Source organism: Chlamydotis macqueenii, chromosome 4 (assembly GCF_036417535.1).
Source record: "Chlamydotis macqueenii isolate bChlMac1 chromosome 4, bChlMac1.mat, whole genome shotgun sequence".
In the NCBI taxonomy this organism is placed as follows: Eukaryota; Metazoa; Chordata; class Aves; order Otidiformes; family Otididae; genus Chlamydotis; species Chlamydotis macqueenii.
Window position 1 is genome coordinate 36230362 of NC_141559.1, and position 21179 is coordinate 36251540.

At 38.8% G+C, this 21179-nt stretch overlaps 1 protein-coding gene across 1 annotated transcript in view; it reads right to left on the reverse strand.

Moving 5' to 3' along the window:
• FBXW7 (F-box and WD repeat domain containing 7) overlaps positions 1 to 21179 on the reverse strand; it is a 183082-nt gene that overhangs the window by 138201 nt on the left and 23702 nt on the right. The window lies entirely within an intron of this gene.

Here is a 21179-nt window from a genome sequence, read left to right on the forward strand (position 1 = left end):
GTTAAGGATTACACAGATACATTTCTTAACAAGAAACAGACTAAAGGAAAGCATCAATATTTGAGATAATGGTTTACAGTCTAATAGTTAGGAAATACAAAGATACTTCACTGGAATTTGTATTATTCTTGGTAGAAATGAAGGACCAGCAGTGAAGCCTGCTATTCATTATTTATGAATTTTCCCCCTCCTCATGTCAGTTTCCTTAATGTACTATTGATCCCAGGATGCGTGCAGACAGAGCCAGTGACTGACTGATACAGTTTCACAGAATAAGTATCAGCAACATAAATTAACATTTTTATAATATCAAAGTAATATCACTGTGGGATTTTTTTTTTTTTGCCTATCTATGAACAGCAGAATTTAAGTCCCACTCATAGTGACATGGTTAATAACAGATGAACAAACTTTTCCCCCCCCACCAAATGCATCCTATAGTGTCACTGTAAAACACAGACTTACTTAAATTGTACATTAGTGTTACCACTGTATTGTTTCTTCTACTTTTCTAGTGTCTTACCAGCAAAATTTTCAATACATCTTTCCTCCCTACAGTATGTTTCACCTGAAATTAAAATTGCTTGCTATGAATCTGTTACTTCTGTTTCTAACTCAAGTATTAAATGAATAATCTTCTCCTTCATAATATTCATTGACAGGACAGAGTCATGAAGACAACATCCTCAGAACTGTGGTTACCTTTCAGAATACCAGCTATTTTTATCATTATATTAGCTTTTTTTACTTTCACAAATTTAGTCAAATATAAACTTAAAAACAGAAGAGGATTGTTTATGGTTTTAAAGAAACATTTACCAAACTAACAAAGCTTTCTTGCAATATTCTTCATTACAAGTCACAGATTGTTTCTATTTAAAAAATACAAAGAGGAGATTATTTCATGCTAAGCTATACACTCCTGTACACTAAATCTCAATGGGCAAACAGCCAGATACACTCTTAGTCAGAGAGTCTGGATGAAATATCACTTGGACATGGAGAGTGGAAAAGACTAGACTATGAAAAGTGTAAGTACCAATTAAAAAAAATGATGTGCAGAATATATACTTAATTGTTCTCAATGATATACATACAGAAACAATATATAAATTGTGAAGCACAGTTGCTGAACAAAAAAAAAAAAAAAAAAATCAAACAAATACAACTTTGAACTAGGGGAAAGCCTTCCTACAAAAAGAGATTCTTGCCAAATCAGTGTAGCACATGATTACTAACACAGGTTAGGGCAAAACCACTATACTATATAGAATTCATTGTAAAGCTTAGATGTCTAAACATATTGCTAAGACCTAAATATACAACACGGCTGATACACAGTAAGATACTCAAACTGAAAAAAAAAAAGCCAACAGGTTTATTTGTTACATATTTGGAAAACAGCAAGAGAATGCAAGAGAAGCTACACCTCTAAAGAGTTTAGAAGGATGGAAGATACTTTCCACAACAGAGGAAATTTTAAGACAACTCTCACAAAAATAGTCAGAAACACCAGAGACCCTTGAGGCTTGCTACACGGCCCGGCCAGCTCCCCTGTTCTGTCTGCAGCCAGTTCCACTGTCTCAGAGAATAAATCCAACACACAGATCAACCATCTACATTATACTTCTCAATAGCTGGTCAAGAAAAGAGCTGGTTGGTGAACCTCCTTGCAAATGAATTGATAAGAATGTAGGCCTTTTCAAATTATTTTTCACATTAAGATGATAGCAATTGGAAATAAGTGCTTTAAATCTCATTAAAATTATAAAAGAACTTGTGGTGCCATGAACTGCACCCAAGTTATGTATTTCTTCATAATCCAAAAAGCTGCTTTATTGATACATATAAAGGACTAAGAGTCCTTTCGCATACCAGTAAAATAGGTAAATATGTAAGGGATAGCTTCTAATTGAAGGTTTGCTACTTGTAATAAAAACTTTAAAATTCCTCTACTGGGGGAACCAGTAAATTAATTTAAAAATCACATCATCTGCTGCACCCATAAGATTCCAATTTAAATATGTGAAAATGGTCCTTGTATGTTTGCATTCTCATGTCAAAGACAATAAAACAAAACAAAGATTTTAAAATAAAATTTAAAAAAAAAAAAAACACACACAAAAACCCACAACAGACAAGTACACTGTCTCTTGCAACAGACAGATTTCAAAGCAGTTGTAGGAAGGATATAAGAAGGAATGTCCAATTTCACCCAAGAAACAATGCAACAGAAACAGTGGTTTTCAGCTTCATCTGTTTGGTTTGGGGAAGAGAGGAATGAGTAATCAAACTCAGGCTCATTCTTTCCCCTCTTGCACAAGAGGAATAAAAAAATTTAAAAAAGCACCATTGAAAAAATGGGATACAACTCTTTTCGTTCCCGAATTCTGCAATTTCTACAAGCTTATGCAGGACAAAGATTGGCTGCACCTTCTAAGACCCCCATCTCATACCTGACTTCCCTTTTTTGATGACAAGTTTTCTAATCTGGAAAACAAGACATACAAACAGCACCTCTCCTTCAAAAACCACATGGTGGTACTCTTCCCAGCTTCACCCATCGAGATAAAAGGAAAAATACAGTGCTAGCATTTGCAATACCAGGGTGCATTTTCTTGAACTCTTCCGGAAATCAGTGGACTTGCCATCTTTCCCCTGTGCAGCACAGGCATGTGACCTGAACCCTGGCTTCCAAGAGCACAAAAGCACTGTAATGCTGGGAGGTTTGGGGCCTGTATTTCACTAATCTGCTTTGAGCTAAGAGTGCACACCACTGCTATCCTAATTTCTTAACACCGTTCACTCTTGGAAAGCGACATATCCAACTAACTGAACTGACAAATGTCTTAGTATAGATACATGATCACTATTAGCCATCCAAATTAGAGGCTCCCTTTGCCTAGAAGTACCTGCACACTGCTTTCTCATTAACTCCATGCCATTTTCCTGTTTTCAGTATACATCTTGCATGCTGTCCATCTGCCTGGACTCTCTGTTGGAGAGAAAAAAAAAGGTGACAGGATACCAACTCGTTTCTGTAATTTTGAAATAACCACTCCATCACTTGCCAGACTTGAGATTTGTTCGTTCACTATACCCGAAAAAAACCTACACACCAACTGCATTTGTTTAGCTACACTTTGCTCCAGTACTCCTTTTCCAGCTGAAACATCATTTGATATTTATTGCAAGTTGATACTGCAAGGAAGAAAAAGTTGTTCCTGTATATGATTAAAGTGTTCTCAACATTTATTCCAACATGCTCATATGCAGCCCAAAGAAAAAAAAAAAAAAAGTTAAAAGCATGGGGAAAAAATTAACATATCTTTTAGAGTCAAGGTATTTTGCACTCAAATTTAAATTGCTCCAATCCACAAGAGTTGCATACTCTAGAAAACTGTAGTAAAACTGAGAATCTCCTGTATCTGCTCTTACCTAAGGACCACATCTAGGCTGGTCTCCCTACTCTCCTGGTCATGCAATATCCCCACAAATTCACTCTTCCTCCATGTGTTCAGTTGCCTTTATTGCACGTAAGCAAGAAAACAAGCAGGGGGGGAAAAAAAAAAAAAAAAAAAAAAAATAGAAATCACTTTAACTGGGGCTGAGTGAGTCCTCCAGCCACTGGTCTTACCTCCCTAGCTAACTTCCGTATACTTCTTTATCTGCGCTGACCACCTAAGTAAAAATCACACATCCTGGACAATTCTCAGCACCTGCTAAAACAGAAGAAAGTCCTCTCTGTCACCTTCTACCTTCCTAAAAAGGTTTAGCCTATGCAGTGAGTATAGTCTAATGAGAGTAATCAGTTTGGGGCTTGTGAGGATGTCTCCTGAGAGAGCAGGAGGTGATCTAGTTGCAGATTTCTGGATATCTTTTCTAGTGGGCTTAAGGACAACAGATCTCATAAGTTGGCTTGGGAGCTAAAAATCACTTAGCTTAAGTAGTGCTGTTGATAGACATGTGGTTCCTGGCATACATAGGAAGTCTATATTTGAGTCACGAACACAGGCAGCAGCAACCACTCACACCAAATTAGGTGTGGAGCTTTCACAGCTAAATACACGGACATCTGCACAGGAGTTGTTCCTCTCTTCCAGTCCTTCCAAATGCACTTACAGCTTTACTGAGTAGTGTCTGCTTCCCCTTCTCTTCTCGCTACTTCCCTAAAAACCATCTGTACAATACAGTTTTCTACACAGCACAGGAAAACAGCTGGAGATCATAAACCAATTGAATACAAGAAGTCGGTAATCCTTTAAGTAAATAATAAATTCACACTACTGTATATTACTTGCTTATTTTCAGTATGCTAAAATATTACCTCATAAGTATTAGAAGTTGTTAAAGATATCCACACATGCCTGTTTTTAACAGCTGGTGATTTTCCTCCTTTAGAGCTCTGGGAAGCAGTTTGGAATAAGCACTTCTCTGATCACCAAGTTACAACCCAGTATTGAAACAGTTAATATTTTCGTCAGAGGTAGCCCTCAGTGCAAGCACTGAATGTTTCTCTCTTTCTGAGCTCTTGTTTCAGGCTATCTGCTGATTTAAGAAGGAAACACTATCAATTTGTGCTTGGTACTTCTTTTTAAAGGTGATTTAATTATGAGTGCTACCTCTTTTCAAACAAAGGCAATGAAAAAAAATCCCAAAGTAGTGTAAAGGAAAACTGACATCTTATGGAAACAGGGACGCTGCTATAATGCCTCAGTCTGTAATAAATATCACAGACAAAGCAAGTGGCTCACCGTTTGACTGCAAATTTCGGAGCCACCCATTTCCATTATTATGATGGAGACGAGGATGAGGACAACCAGCTTCTCAGAACAGCCACACTGTCACCACTGACTGGATGGTAATTTTTCCACAAGAACCACAAGAAAACAACCAGGCAATTCCTTCTACACCCTTGGAACAGAATGCCTCTGACTTGGTGAGGCTGAAACATGAGTTTTAAATGGTGGTTTTCAACCCCTTTATGTAGGATCACCACAAGTAGCTTAGCCCAGACTTTGCATCCGACCCCTTGTCTCCCTGGGGCAAACAGGGAAAAATGAGAAGTAACTGGGACATAATCTTACATTTATGTGTCATGAAAGCCTGATGTTTGTAAAAAGCACAAGTGACAAGGAGAGACCGTGCTCCCTTCCCTGCTACTGGAAGAAGTTCCACATCATCCAGCAAGGTGCACTTCTGGGAGGAACAGGCAAAAGAGGAGAAAGGTGCTCTGCCAAAACAGACAACTCTTAGATACAGAAATTATCATGTCCCCATGTCAAATCACATCATAAAGCAAGACCTGTAATTCTTTTTGTTCACTGTAATTTCAAGCAATGTTCAGAATTACTAAGTTCTTTTTAAAATGTAACTTACTCTCATCCATTATCAAAGTCTTCAGAGAGCTGCAGATAGAAGTCAGCTGTATGAAATTCAGTTTTTCATCAATATTTTTTTTAAATGCCAAAACAGACAAAACATAACACACCAAACCAAAACCAAGAAATACAAGATTTATCCATGTCTGAGTACAGAGGAAAGTAGACCTTCATTTTCTGGTTATCCAACAGGAATATTTCAAATAAAAAACCTTACAAGCCAATTTCAAAGGTCAAGAGAGAACGACAAGAGCCTTGAAGATCAATGTTTTCACTATATTTCATGTTAAATCAAGAACCATAACAACAATGCAGCTGTTCTAATACTCTGTGCTCTTCAGGCTGCAGGAAACAAGTGGATTGGCCTTTATTATGTATAAGACACAAAAAACTCAAAGATGACTGGCTACTTCAAATAAAAGCTTACAACATTAACATAACCATTATCAAACAACAAACGTTTTTTGCCCCATTCCTCCACTCAAGCCTCACCCTCTACCTACAGGCTTACAGCAAGGCAAAATATTTACTATAAACATTACCTTCTGCAATACTCTATTTGAAGTTCTCATTCACTGCCAAATGCGTTTTCATTACCCCTTTGGAAGTCACGGTCCAGATCTTTCTGCACAGCCTTACCCACAGCTACAGTTAATACAATCTGTATGAGTGAGTCATGTGGAAAAATGCTAGCTTAACACCAGAAGGTTATGAAAGTTTAAAAAGCTATTTTTAATTTAGATAGAAGTTCATCACAACACACAATTGTGTTTATGCTCCTGTTAACTTTCTGGTGAAAAGCTAGGGCTTTTAATACAAGCAGCTCCCCACACTTGACAGCAGAAAACATTAACAGATGTTGATCTAACAGGATGAAAAAAGTGCCTTGCCTGTTCACTTTTTTCATATGAGATCATCAATCTGGTAATCCTAGAAGGGAAACTGTGTCCTCCAGCTAAAAAAAAGTGAAGGTAATCCAAAGCTGTAAGTCAGAGAAAGCACGCATTTTGCAAACTGTACTTTCTTGAAGAACCTTCCCATTTCCTTAACACAGACTCCATCAACTTCAACTCCAAAAGCAAAACAGATAAAAATACAAAATCCAATCCAACTCAAGGTAAACAGAAATTACATTCTTTCATCAACCTCCTCCTAATAAAAAGGAGGTAGCAAAAAAAATCCACATACATATAGACGCAGGGCAAAATTTGTTCATAAAAATATATAGCACATCAGTTCCTGAACTGGGTTGAGTAGTAAGGAACAACCTATAAGGGCATTCCATATTTATGACTGCTATATACTGAATTTCTTAATACATCTTATAATACTTTCATCCATTCAAAAATCAGACACTGATACAAAAAGAACTGAAGAAATAGTTAAATCTTTTCTGAACTATCCACTATATTTGTATTTATCAGTTGATCTACAGGACAGAAAACAAAAGACAATTAGATTCTCCCTACCTCTTTATGCCATACCATCTATTTTCTACACAGAAAAATCAAGGTATTATCATGTATGAGCTTAACCTAGACAACACAAGTAACAACAGCAGTAATGATGCTTCAGTATAAGCTTTAAGCATGTCAGGATGCAAAACTGAAGCCCTCTCCATCATTAAAGACACAAGCTAAAACCACACTAGCACAGGCGTATTAACTCCTGCTACAGTCACATCTTGAATTTTGCTGAGTTAGAGTAACCCAGTGTCAGTGCTCACCACAGGGAAGTTCACCTGAGGCTGCTGCAGTCCAACAAGTACTGGCGACAGAACCACTTAAGCTAGCTTCAAAAACGTAGTTCATTCCCCTCTCAGGTGTTTCCATCCCCATATCATCCCTGACCTTGTGTTGGCACAAGAATCTGGGCAGACTGCACCGACATTTTAGATGTTCTCTAGATAATTAGTTTTAACCTGCAATAGTTCTGAAATCTAGTTCACTGCACAAATGCTCCAAAACTTCTAGAAGAAGTCAAGAGTCAGAAGCTGATCAAAAGAATTTATTTCGGTAGCACTGCCTACTTTAAAGTTCTCAAAAACTACAGCCTAACACTAGTTTCGATCTTAGCAGCAGTGTTGCTTATGCCAGGTTACACAGCCTTTGATCACTCATTTCAAACCTCTCTCCCTCCCACACAGATGGGAATACAGAAGCATAATTGTTCATTTAGTCGGGCAGCGAAGAATAGGAAAATTGATTTGGATGAAAAATAACCTGGGGGAAAAAAAAAAAAGAAGGCCACACTTCATAAGAAGGCAAATCTAGATCACTGTGCTGTGCTACACATGACTTCATCAACATAATACAGAAGTGGCGGGTAGTGGAGAAGAGGAGAGGTGAAGGGGAGCAGGGGAGGCTGGGGATATTGCTTTTTAAGCCAGCAGGGCTATCACAGGAATTCAAGCACAACCAAATCCACGGATGTCATAAGCCGTATTGATGAAATAATTTGTTGCTCCATTCCTCACTTCCTATGCTTAGGGCACTCCAGTAAGGTAAAGAAGTTAAAGACTAAGTTATTAGCTTACTATATTAGTAATGAGGGGATAGAAAAGGAGGGATACAATTCTTCTTGAAGACAGGACAAGAAAAAAATGCTAATGGAAGAAATCAGTAGGTTTCTTTCCTTTTCCTGTAACCAAAGTATAGCAGAAATAAATGCTAAAGGTTTTAACAGGATGGAGCCAGTTTGCTAGAGAGGAAGAAGTGCTCAAAATGGGAGCAGAGTTGCAGCGATAAACATCCTGAACCCTGCTCAGAGGGAGCTGGAGCTGGTCTGATGCGCTGCTCAAAGCACTCCAGCCCTTTAATCGTCCAGAGTTGCCTCTGCATTTGAGCACCAAGTGGACCCATGGCATTATAGGGGAAGATGAGGAGAAATGACTTAAAACTAGCCGTCTAGCTACACAGGATAATTAGCCATCAATACAACAACCTAAACAGACCTTAATTATGTATTACCAAAACGAGAATTTACTTCTAAATGACAACTAGTTCTTGTGTTTTAAGGCTCATTATTTTCTTGGACGATAACAAACTTCAATATCAAGATGTGAAAGACCAATTAAGTAGTGAGGTCACAGTGAGGTCACCTGCACACATACTGGGATCCAAGTTTTACATACACACATCTCTGCAACCATTTAGCAACAAGTAGCTAGTACAGATGAAGCAAGCCATACAAAGTCATGTAAGGTTTAGTAAGTTAAAATTATTAACTGGAAACAGAAATATACAAGGATTTCGCAAAATTCACATCTGATTACAAGCCTTTTAGCAGTTTTTATTTTTATAATTAAGAGAAAGTATTCAATTTCTCTACAGTTCTGAACATCTTTGGTCCCAGAATAGCCAATTCATGAGCCATCTTTAGAATATATAGGACTTAGTAATTTTCAAGCTTCAGGAAGTGCTTGCTCCCTAGAGCAACAGCAAGATGAACTGATTAGTGTACTAGTATATGCAAGAACCCTAAGTGACAACCACTTTGCATTCTAGGTTGATGAGCAGAAAAACTAGCAGAAGTTATCTGAACAACTGAGATCCTAAAGAAGCAGCAGTTTATCATTCCTGTTAAGATCATGGCATTCTATGCTCCAGACTTCAGACCTAGCTTTGCACAGACTTCTGAAAAACATTTTCCTTAACCTATGACATACAGAAAAGTTAACATGCTCTGCAAAGCCTTGACAATCATATTTGAGCATAACAGGACATCTGCGGGCACCATTAAAAAATCCTGAAGACAGAAAACATTACTATAATATGACATTAATATTGTCATAATTTATTAACTAAAGAACAGTACAAGTGGAGCTTTTATGTAATTCTAAGGTGTTTACCTGCAACACAGAATGTTTTTCTTAAAGATTCTTTACTTAATGGGATCTCTATAACATCTGACGAGCAACACGTGGGTGATGCAATATATTTAGTATGATGCATCCCCAAGGAACCCATTCCCAGCTCAGTTTCATAAGGGTCATATTGAAGAATGTAAAATGTACAGATTAGCACAAGATCTTGTTAGACCAGGTGGTTTGTTTTATTGTTTGGTTTATTTTTTATTGGCTGTGTTTTGGTTTTTTTCCTCTTTTATTTAGTTGGCAGTGGGTGAGCAGGAAACAATGACACTAAGACCTTTTAGGAGACAAAAAGAGTCTGTTGTCATTCATTTTGTGTAGTCACCATTCAAACACAAACCTCATTTTATTTCATTTGCTGTAGCACTGTAATTAGAGTTAAGGACACAGTCAAGGTGAAGTCTCGGTTTGCTCATGCTTTTTTATCTGCTATAGCATAAGTAAATCAAATTAAATACTTTAGTTAATTAAATAGCGTAACTAATTTATCATTTGCCATTTATACCTAAGAATTCATACACTAGAAAATTCCCACTCCCTCCCTTTTCATTAGCTAGTGTAATAAGGGGTATTACCCTTCTTCCCTCTCCTGCCTCTCACTGCACAAGCCTGGTGTTACTCTTTCTTGTACCCCATCACAGCTGTGATGCTGTTATGATTTGTTATATCCACTCCTCACGATGCCTCATATATTCTGTGTCTCATACATTCCACAACAAAAAAAAAAATTAAGTAATTCTAAAACTCTTAGGCACTAAGCTTTCAAACTGGTATAAAAGAAAATATGTACAATCTGGGCACAAATATGGAATTTCTCACTAAGATTTAAATCAGTAAGACATGAGGAAGAGCTCTCCCACACTGTTTCTTGGAGCTTTTTAATTGATGTATCTTCAGTGTTTTAGTTTCACATAGACATGATACTTCTAGACTTCACCAGCTAGAAAGGACTTTATTAAAACATGCAAATAATATTTATTTGCAATTCTGTGTTATATTTACTCAGTCAATGACCTTTCCCATGAAGAAGTGCCACTCTCCCTCCCAGTACTATATTCTAACAGCTGGATATGTCACCTGTGTCCATGGCCCTGGTTCACTGCAGTCCAGTTCCTAGACTTTTAACAACCTAACTTTGAGTACTCCCACTTTCAATGGTCAGCCCATCTTTTATTACAATGCTCTTCAGAGCTGCCATACAGCTTGCCACTCCTAAATGCAACATGGACCTTTCAGAGCAGATACCTCCAACCATTTTACACACTCATAGAATCTTAGAATAGTTTGGGTTGGAAGGGACCTTTAAAGGTCCTTCAAGGAGCAGAGACATCTCCAACCAGATCAGGTTGCTCAGAGCCCACTCTAACCTGGCCTTGAATGTTTCCAAGGGATGGGGTGTCTACCACCTCCCCAGTGTTCCAAACACCCTTTGCTTCCTTATTTCTAGTCTAAAACTACCCTCTTTTAGTTTGTAATTACCCATTGTCCTATCACAACAGGCCCTGCTAAAGAGTTTTTCCCTATCTTTCTTGTAAGCCCTCTTTAAGTATTGAAAGGCTGCAATAAGGTCTCTCCAGAGTCTTCTCTTCTCCAAGCTGAACTCTCAGCCCCAAATCTCTCAGCCTTCCCTCATAGGAGAGGTGCCCTCTGATCATCTTCGTGGCCCCCCCTTGTTGGGGGTGTGGAGGGGGGAAGGACAGACCACGGACAGGATGGGACTCCAACAGTTCCATACCTCTCTTGTGCTGAGGGCTCCAGAGCTGGACGCAGTACTCCAGGTGTGGTCTCAGGCAAGTAGAGGGGCAGGATCACCTCCCTCAACCTGCTGGCCATGCTCCTTTTGATGCAGCCGGCCTTCTGGGCTTAGAATAGTCTCTGAATAGTAATCCCCCTAGTTAAGTAGCAGTATCTTTGGAGCATGTCAGATAAGCTGAAGTTCTTCAGAAACTTTTCACTTCATCTTTAGGATCTCAAAATTATATTTTCTTAGCTTTCTGCAAATACTTTCTATTCCAATACACTAGTTTTTCTACTCAGTATTTTAATGCAATGTATGCAATGTAAATAAGTCTTCATGGAACATATCAATCAGTCACATATTGAACCCATTACCCAAATACTGTGTCAGTGAGAAGCAGAAAACATTGTATAATCACCTCTAGGTACAAACAAAGGCTGTAATTCTATTTCAAGCCCTCCCTCTCACTGTTTTCAGTTGCAAGATTTTATTTTTATTCTAGCATTTCATACAAATTTAAAAGCTCACCCCAATTTAAGGAAGTATTTCCCTTACATTTTTCCCAAAAAGAAATATTTTCTAAAGTTTATATTCAGCTAAATATTTCATCATCCTCCAGCAACTGGCAAATCACCATATACTTCAAAACTTCAGTTAAAGAGACAACTGCAAGTATGTTATTAAATATTCATATATTTTGTGCAACTGAAACGGAATTATAAAAGTGGCTTTCCGACCCAAACTAAATTGGTGCTTATTTACCTTAAAAATGCTTGGCTGTAAATTGCAGTAGTTGAGGAACTGCTTCATAAGCAGCTCAGTCCACAGCGCAGGCAGAGATCCTGTAATATTATTAGCTGTGTCGATTAAGACCATCCCAGCAGGCAGTCTCAGGAGGAGCTTAATCCATGACCTATCCTCCAAAATGTTTTCTTTTGCCATCCTGGCAAGCAAGACGGAGGTGGCCACCATCAAGTAAATTGTTTTGTGTCCGGGCAGTGATGGCTGTTCTTCAGCTTTATCTCACTAGAGGCAAGTCCTCCTCCTAAAGGCCATTCAAGGAAAAACCAACAAACAGCAGCGCGCTCTCTGCAGACATTAAAGAATGAAGGGCTGGCTATCATATTAAATCATTAACTGCAATGTTATCTTCCAAAAATAGACTGACAGCTAAAGAATATTTTGCATTATGTTCAGCTCTGAAACAAAGTGAAATAATATGCATGAAGAGCCCCACCGAGATGTACTTGTGGTTTCCCAAAGAAAAAAAAAAAAAACAAAAAACAACAACAACAAAACACCCCACAAAAAAACCATGAAGTCATTAATTTGTGTTGTTTGAAGTGTTAAGGAACAGAATTCTAAATTCAGTTTGCAATTGGTATCTAATTAACTTGCTAGAAAACACCCAAAATCTTTCTGTGGATAATAGTCTAGTGAAAGCACAGTTTCATTTAATTATTCAAAATGCATCTTGCTCAAGATTTGAGCAACAGGAAACACTACACAAAAAAATAAAAAGATTTTTAATTGAGTTCCAAAAGGGGAGGGATTAAAAAAAAAAAAAAAAAAATCAACCACAACACCGATTAATCAGGAGTTACTACAACTACTTGCAATCATCAACAAAAAAAAAAGCATTATTTTTTTAATGACTGACCCAGGAGATCCTATTTCAAAAGAACCATTACTTCTTTTTCACTGAGAATACTAGGGGCAGGAGGAAGGGTGTTAAATTCAAAGAAAGCTATTTTTCAGGTTAAATCAGAGACAATTGGCAACTTGCTCAGAAACTTCACTTTTGCACCTTTTAATTAAACATGTCAAATCATAAAAAAATTATTTTCAAGAAATATAATTTGAAAATATTTAGTGCATTAGTTTAAGTTACCTTCATTTTACTGCAAAGTATTATTTCTGACAAAGTTTACAATGCACACAATTCACGTACCAAATAACACAAGCACACAAAAGTCCAAGCAAGGATCAGACTTGATGGACAGATGAAAGCACAGAGGCTGCAAAAAGGGGATGGTATTCCTAAAGTGAGTGTGACCCTTGGCCAAACCCACCAAGAGCAGCTCCCTTTAAAAAGCTCATTCATTAACTACCAAGGGCTAATGATTCAGATATCTTCCAGCTAAGAGTTTTGCAAGTCTAGTAAACTGCTGGCTGTGGTAGAAGGAAAGGACAGGAGGTGCCTATACTCCCATCTACAACTTACATCTCCTGTGGGACCAAAATTCAAAGGTTTTGGAGTTCAGCCTGCTTTGTACTAGAAAGCACAGACCAAGTAAGAATCTTGCACAGATTCTAAAATTATGAAAGAGTAGTTTTAACAGCCGATAGAACAATGAACAAAGAATATTTCACCATAATTTTATCCCACCCTCGGCTTTACTGAAAACAAACTTCTCTCCATGTATCAAAAATCCCAAATAAGTTTACCTTTGAAAGCTATAACTCCTGTGAAGATAAACACCTTCCTACACTAATTCATATCAGACAGAGTAGATTATACTGTACCAGTGCTGAAATTTATACGCTTGCTACAGAAGGTCCAGTATCTTAAAAATAATAGACTAGAAATTTTTTCAGATATTTATATTATGGGCCTTTTACTGTCACAGAAAAGTAACAAAAAGAGACTTGAATTCTGCATAACTGACAATCTGTCCCGCAGAGAGTTTCTCTGGCAGACTCTTCTTGGAGGCACGTAGTAAAGGTACAAAGGCTACAGGCACAAGGTGCAACAATAGAAATTCTAGAGGCTGGGCAGAGAATGGATCAAGAGCAGCCCTGAGGAGAAGGACTTGGTGGTACTGGTGGCCGAGAAGCTCAACATGAGCTGGCCATGTGCACTTGCAGCCCAGAAAGCCAACCACATCCTGGGCTGCATCAAAAGAAGCATGGCCAACAGGTCAAGAGAGGCGATTCTCCTCCTCTACTCCGCTCTCGTGAGACCCCCACTTGGAGTACTGCGTCCAGTTCTGGAGCCCCCAACATCAGAAGGACATGGACCAGTTGGAGTGGGCCCAGAGGAGCGCCATGAAGATGATAAGAGGGCTGGAGCACCTCTCCTATGAGGGAAGGCTGAGAGAGTTGGCGCTGCTCAGCCTGGAGAAGAAAAGGCTCCTGGGAGACCTGATAGCAGCCTTCCAGTACCTCAAGGGGGCTTATAGGAAAGATGGGGAGAAACTCTTTAGCAGGGCCTGTTGTGGTAGGACAATAGGTAATTGTTTGTAAACTAAAAGAGGGTAGATTTAGACTAGATATAAGGAAAAAAAAAATATTTACAATGAGGGTGGTAGAACACTGGAACAGGTTCCCCAGAGAGGTGGTGGATGCCCCATCCCTGGAAACGTTCAAGGCCAGGTTGGATGAGGCTCTGAGCAACCTGATTTGGTTGGAGATGTCCCTGCTCCTTGCAGGGGGGTTGGACTAGATGACCTTTGAAGGTCCCTTCCAACCCAAACCATTCCATGATTCTATACTGTCTTGCATATGCAAAGCAATGCAGCATGTACAAGCTTAATAAAATATCTGAAATAATCATTAGGGCCTGTTGTGATAGGACAAGAGATAATGGCTTTAAAATAGAAGGAGGTAGATTCAGGTTAGATACTAGGAAAATTTTTCTTTTACACTGAAGGTGGTAGAACAGGTTACCCAGAGAGGTGGTGGATGCCCCCATCCCTGGAAACATTCAAGGCCAGGTTGGACAGGGCTCTGAGCAACCTGATCTCGTTGGAGATGTCCCTGCTCCTTGCAGGGGGGTTGGACTAGATGACCTTTAAAGGTCCCTTCGCACCCAAGGTATTATATGTTCTGAAAATAAGTTTTCCATCACAGGCAGTCAAATATTGAAACAGGCTGTATAGAGAAGCTGTGGACTATCGGTCCTTGGAGATACTAAAAACTTATCCTCAACAGCATCCCTGAGCAACTTCATCTAAGCTGGTCCTGCTTTGAGTGGAGGTCTGGACTAGATGACCTCCAAAGTCACTCTGAATCTAAATCGCCTTATGACTCCATGAAACTGAAAGGAGGATCAGAAGGGGTGGGGAGTCAACTGTACCACATTGTAAAATAACACATTAGCACACATGCACCAGTATACCGACTGATATTTGATTTTTGCCTGTAAAAATGAGGAAAGGGTTGTAGAAATGCATTTTGAAATTATTTTTTTTTAGATAGTCTACTCTGTCTCCCCAGTTTTCTTCTGTTCCATCTCCCTATAATCGAAATTTAAGGTGTTGTCTCTTTAAATGTCAATAGTCAGTAACATCTAATTAATAAAAATTCCAATCTCAGATTTCCTATGAAAAAAAAAATTCATCATTTGCTTTTACAACAGAAGACTGACAGATACGTTTAAACTTTTATCAAATGAACTGTAGTGGTCTCAATATTTTAATGATCTACAGCTGACTGCCAAAATAGGGAGAAGCCATAAAAGTTCTTAAAAAAAAAAAAAAAAAAAAAAAAGTATAAACAGTACTTGTTTGATGTAACAGAGGTGAAGTAAGGCAACCATAGAGAGATGAAGCCAGTATGATCTAACAGGTAAGAACAGAGTTATCAAGGTCTGAAGCACACATCAGCAGTGATGCTCAAGCCACTTCAAAGTTTTGTATCTTCCACAGAATATGGAGTACTTACATACTCAGTGCGAGAATGCACTGAGGCCCATCCTAGCACTCCACCCAAACCAAAGAGACAGGAAAATGCAGGGTATTTCTGATGTATTTGTTTGGCACTCCAGTAGACTGATAGGAGTCAGTGGAAGCTAAGCCAGTGACTCTCCATTGGATTAGTCCTCCAGCACTGAAGCTTTGGCCCGTACGAATAACTACAGAGCCCAATTTTCATTCTGCCCACAAAAGAAAAAAAAATGCCAGACTAGTTTAGACTTAAGGGATCTCAGGAGGTCTCCAGTCTTACCTTCTATTCAAATTATGGTTCAATACTGAATTCAGACCAAGTCGCTTAGGGTTTTTTTCAGTCAGGTCTTGAAAATCTCCAAGGACGTGGTAGAGGGTTTGTACTTTGCAGTGCAAAGCTGGGATGCTTACCAATTAAGGACATAAGGAAAAAGGAATACTGTAAGCAGAACTGAAATGGAATTCAATAAATGCAACTGCCTGTGCCATTAGAGATGCAAGAGAAAGTCTAATGAGTAAATGATTTTCAAAAATCCTATGTGGTTTTTAACAATACAAAGTTTTATATATTCACATTGTTTGTGTGTGTAACTATACAAATAGCACTACAGAAAAGATTTCAAAATTACATGGATTGGCACAGAGCCAAAAACAATTTGTGCCAACAGTCATGGCATCTCCTCCACTACCCCCTGAAAGCATTGCCCAAACACTTTTGAAATGGCTTGTTGTAAAATAATTAAATTCAGCATGCAGCAATAGTCTGAGTTGATACAGCAAGAGCAAGACTGCATTTGTAAAAGCCTTATAAAAGAATGCTGCAGCAATCATGATGCCAGATGATGAGAGCTGGGATGAGAAGTTTAACTGTGTGGATAGAATACAAATCTCATATTTTCTGCAGAAAGAATCAGAATGATTGCCTTTGCAAAATAGCAGCAGCAGCTTCTCTCTTTATGAAGATACACTTTTTCAAACCTGTACTGAGACAACATGAAGTGATGTTGAATGAGGGAGCACACCTATGTTTCTAGCAGTCTTTCTGTCCAGTGGGCTGCTACAGATACACGGTCAGCTCCTTATTATTGATCCTACCAGTCAGACAGAAATTGACGCCTCTGTAAAACTGCGGCAGGGTGGTTTTTCTCCAAACACCGCTTGCTCTGGCATTGCCGTACCAGAAAACAGAAGCAGACAAAGGCCTGCCACTGGGAGGAGCTGTAGTCATATTCGATTTTAAATCCCTGCCCTCCACTCTGGAGACTGCAAACCTGACAAGAGTTACCATTCTTGCACACCAGGTTCTGCCACTAAGACAGAAGCTGCCTGCTTCAGCACACAAAACAGTGACTAAACAAGCACGGAGAGCTAATTCTACGTTTTATAAAACAGAAATCAGACTTTTGGACATAAAAATAGTCTGTCATTTGTGTTCTTCCCTAGATGAGTCCAAAGCTTTGTCTGAAGTTATACTGTCTGAAGAGTAGAGAAAGGAGCAACCCAAGCATGAAGAACGTACCAGCTTCTGTGAATCCACAGGTGTGGAAACCAAACAGTTTCTCCTAAGGTCGCTTTTGGCAAAACATGAACTATTGCAAAAAAAAAAAAAAAAAAAAAAAAAAAAAAAAAAAGGCCACCACCACCCAACAACACCAAAAAAATACCAACCCACACCTATTGATGTTTATTCCTTCGACAACACCTTCAGAAATTGGACAAAAGAAACACTTCAGTCTTCACCACCTTATCTATAAATAGAGGAAACAACAACGATCAAAAGCCTGAAATAACAACTTGCAACAAAAGACTGAAGAAACTGGAGTTGTTCAGTTCCAACCAGTGTTTCTCCACCTCTTCTTGTTGCTAAGCCTAGTACAGCATAGCAAAACTAGTGAGGTTCAGCGTAACTCCTTCCATAGCACACTCCCAGGCCACAGCCACCTTTCCCTCTGCTGCTGCCCCCTCCTCAGCCTCCAGCACAAGAGTGCTGCCAACCCCTACAGCATTGCTAAGGCCAGGCCTCAGCCACGCACCTCTCCTGCGGTCATGGTCCCTCCTGGGCAAGACACAAGTTATAGAGCACGGACTCCTGAGGCCTGGCAGCACACCACAGTTGATATACAAGCCACCTCAGAGGATTATATAGCCCAGCAGAGCCAGAAACTGCCACAGATAATTATTTTAGATGCAGTTGTCTCACTGCTGGATGCCACATCCATCACCAGTGACAATGCTACAGGGCCACACAGATTGGGTAGCTTCTGGCTTAGATAACAAGAGGAAGGAAAGGAAAATAGCACTCTTTAAAAGGCAAAACACATGTGTGATGGAGGAAAGAAACTAAACAGTATTTATCCTATCTATAGCAAATACAGAAGAAAATGGAACTGCAGGAAAGGTGATCCAGCAAACTGAGAAGAAGGGAGCAAAGTGGTAGGGCAAATCTATAGATCACAAAGTGGCAGAAGAAACTGGCTAGGGAAAATATGGACTTTCCTTCACTGAAGATTTAAAAAAAGATCCAAACATTCCTGATCGACACTGGTCTAGATTTTTGTCTTGAAGAAAAAGGGTGTCAGTGATTTCCCAAAGTCCCTTCTGGCTCTAGTTTCTCTTAATAAGCACATGTGACAAGATAACAGGAGATTAATACAATTTCTAAGGACATTTTACACAGGACTGACTGTCACATCACAATCAGCATTTTGGTAAATACATAAGAGGCCCTAGCAGTGCAGCTGGTAGTGCTCTCTAGTGGAGGTAAAGAAGGAAATGCTTCAGAGTTCAAAGCCATGGTAGCTTCCTGAAACAGAAAATAAATTCATTTTGCTGTATCACAAAGATTTAATTTAAATTATGACAATTCACTGTAAACATCAATATTGATCTTCAAAGCTGAAGAGGCAAAAGCAGAGTGAACACATTTAAAATATAGGTTTTCTAAATATCTACAAAATAAAGGTGGGTTTTTTCCTTCACCACCTCAGTTCATTGCTTCTTAATAGACTTACTTCAGTATATGATAGAACAAGGAAGAGGCTGGAGAACATTATTATGCAATATTTAAAGTGTGCTTTACTATCCATATCCAAAAGCAGTAGATACTACTACAGGTAATTACTGCAAAGCTTTAAGGCAGATGGATAATAAACTAAAACATGGATGAAGTTGAGCTCTCTAATGTACTTCTCCATTATTAAAGTCACAGTTCACGTTGCTTCAAAAAGATCACATCATACAAACACAGCACAGCACTTAACTCTAAATAGAGCAACAACCAGTTGCAACCACAGGCAGGGTTTTTTATTGCAAAATTTCATATCAAGAGTCGAAGAAGCTAAAAAGTTTGCTAAGACTTCTGTCAACCACATGCATTTGAGTGCAACACTTTGGTGACAAAACAAAAAAGAGTATCCTTAACACACCACCCTGGATCTCAGTTGCATACTTTTGAGACCATCTGACCCCCAATCCATTTACACTGCAAAATCTTAATGGCATGCCAAAGTTATCTTCTCAACAGTACGGTTATACATCCAAGGTAACAGGAAGGGAACTGTCCCAGGTTGTCTGTCAAGATAACCTAGGATTCAGCTGGAGGTTCAGAGCTAAATCTTTGAGTTATTGGTGTTACTTCGTGCTTTTTATTTTGAAGAAGAAAATTAGACTGGTGAATAACTCCTGTGAGCTGACTGAATTTTTTTATTAAAGTGTATGGTAACATAGAATAGAATGGTAATGTTGAGATGGTCTCTTCTGATTTCATATACAGCAGTAGAAATTCTAAATCCTAATTAGGTCCTTAGTTGTATCTGTGCAGCCTTAAAACCTTCAAACGAAAACATTTTCACTGCAATCTAAATTTATTGTTTATGGCTATATAAGTTTAGTTCTACTGAACAGAACTGAACAAAAGTCTGTGACTGCTGGACAACGAGGAAGTTATTTCAGCAATTTAGCTGTAACATGAAGAAAACAAATCCATGCCATAGCATACATACAAAGCTACAGTGAGAATAATTTCAAGTTCACAACGACATCGCAATTTAAGCTATGGTCACTGTGGAAGTTATATGTGCATTTTGATCACCAACTGTCCAAACAATCATAAAGAGCTGAGGCAGGGAAGTACTGCATTAAGCTTGTCCTGTTTGAAGGATGGAGATGATTTAACAGATCTATGAACATCAATGCATGCTTACAGATGTTGATGTGATTAGGATGACTTCGGTGGCAACATTAAGCAATGCAACAGCCCACATATTAATCCATGTATTTTCTCCATTTTCTATAAGAAAGTTTCAACAGCTTCCCTGAGGTCCCTGCTTCTGCTTAATCAGTTAACTGAGGGAGAAGGAAGAAGCGATTGTATGCAGCCTCACACAAAGAAAAAGAGAGAATTTAATGTTGATCTTTTGGTCCCATCAAAGGCTCATTCTCCTAGGATCTCTCTAAAACTACCACCTTGGCTGTAAACAATTTTTATTTTTCTTTAAATTTTTATAAGCATTGTAATAACCAACTTTTCAAGATGCAATGGTTCCCAAGAGTAATCCACAATAACCTTGAACAGATCCCCAACCCAGCGAATCAAGCTACTCACACAACAATTCTGTTTTGCAACTGGAAGAGAGAGTCAACAGAAATGGCAATGCATTTCTTCAATGATACTTTCAGAGACTGAGGCTCACCTCTTCCGTTAGGGACAATGAATGTAATGTAACATTATAGAATCACTGAACTGTTTGGAACGGACCTTTAGAGGTCATCTAATCCAATCTCCCTGCGAGGAGCAGGGACATCTTCAACTAGAAGATGTCTTCTCTCAGGCTAAAGAAAAACTACTGTATGGGCAAAAACTTATTACTGATATTGCATGTCAGTCTTGCAATAGCTTGGCTTATGAGCCATTAAATTCGATACATAAAGCTAAAGAAGCTTATTCTCTGTTACTGTTCTAAGGCAGTACTCTCCATACCTATTTTCAGACCATGATCGACAAAGAAAACGCCTCACAGAGGAACACAGGTGCAGACACCTGCGTAAAGGCAGCTAAATTTACAGTAATAGGAATCCGCAGTGTCAAAAGAGACAAGATGCCAAGTTTTCTACCGAAACAGTCGAAAACTTTAGCAATCAGTGTCTGATATTAAGGGAGGGTTTGCAATTTTCATTCCTGTTCAGTTTAGTTTGCATAAGATTAAAGAATGGTGTGTCAAAGTAACTCTTAATAGTCCCTGGGGTCTTTCAAATTCTTTGAAAAGTCAATCTAATTTTAGCACTAGGTATAGAAAATTCTGTTTACTTACCTTGTACCAGCAGGCAGAATAAATTTCACTTTCTAGCAAGCAGAACATCACTGAAGTGGATAAACATCAAGAAATTCCCCAGCATGGTCTTGGATAAGAGTCTGTACCAATGGCATCTAACATTTTTCTGTGTTGATATGGATGTGCCGCTAATTGTGAGACACACAAATAGTGTAAGTACTCTGGTCTACAGCATCATACCTGTCATTCTGC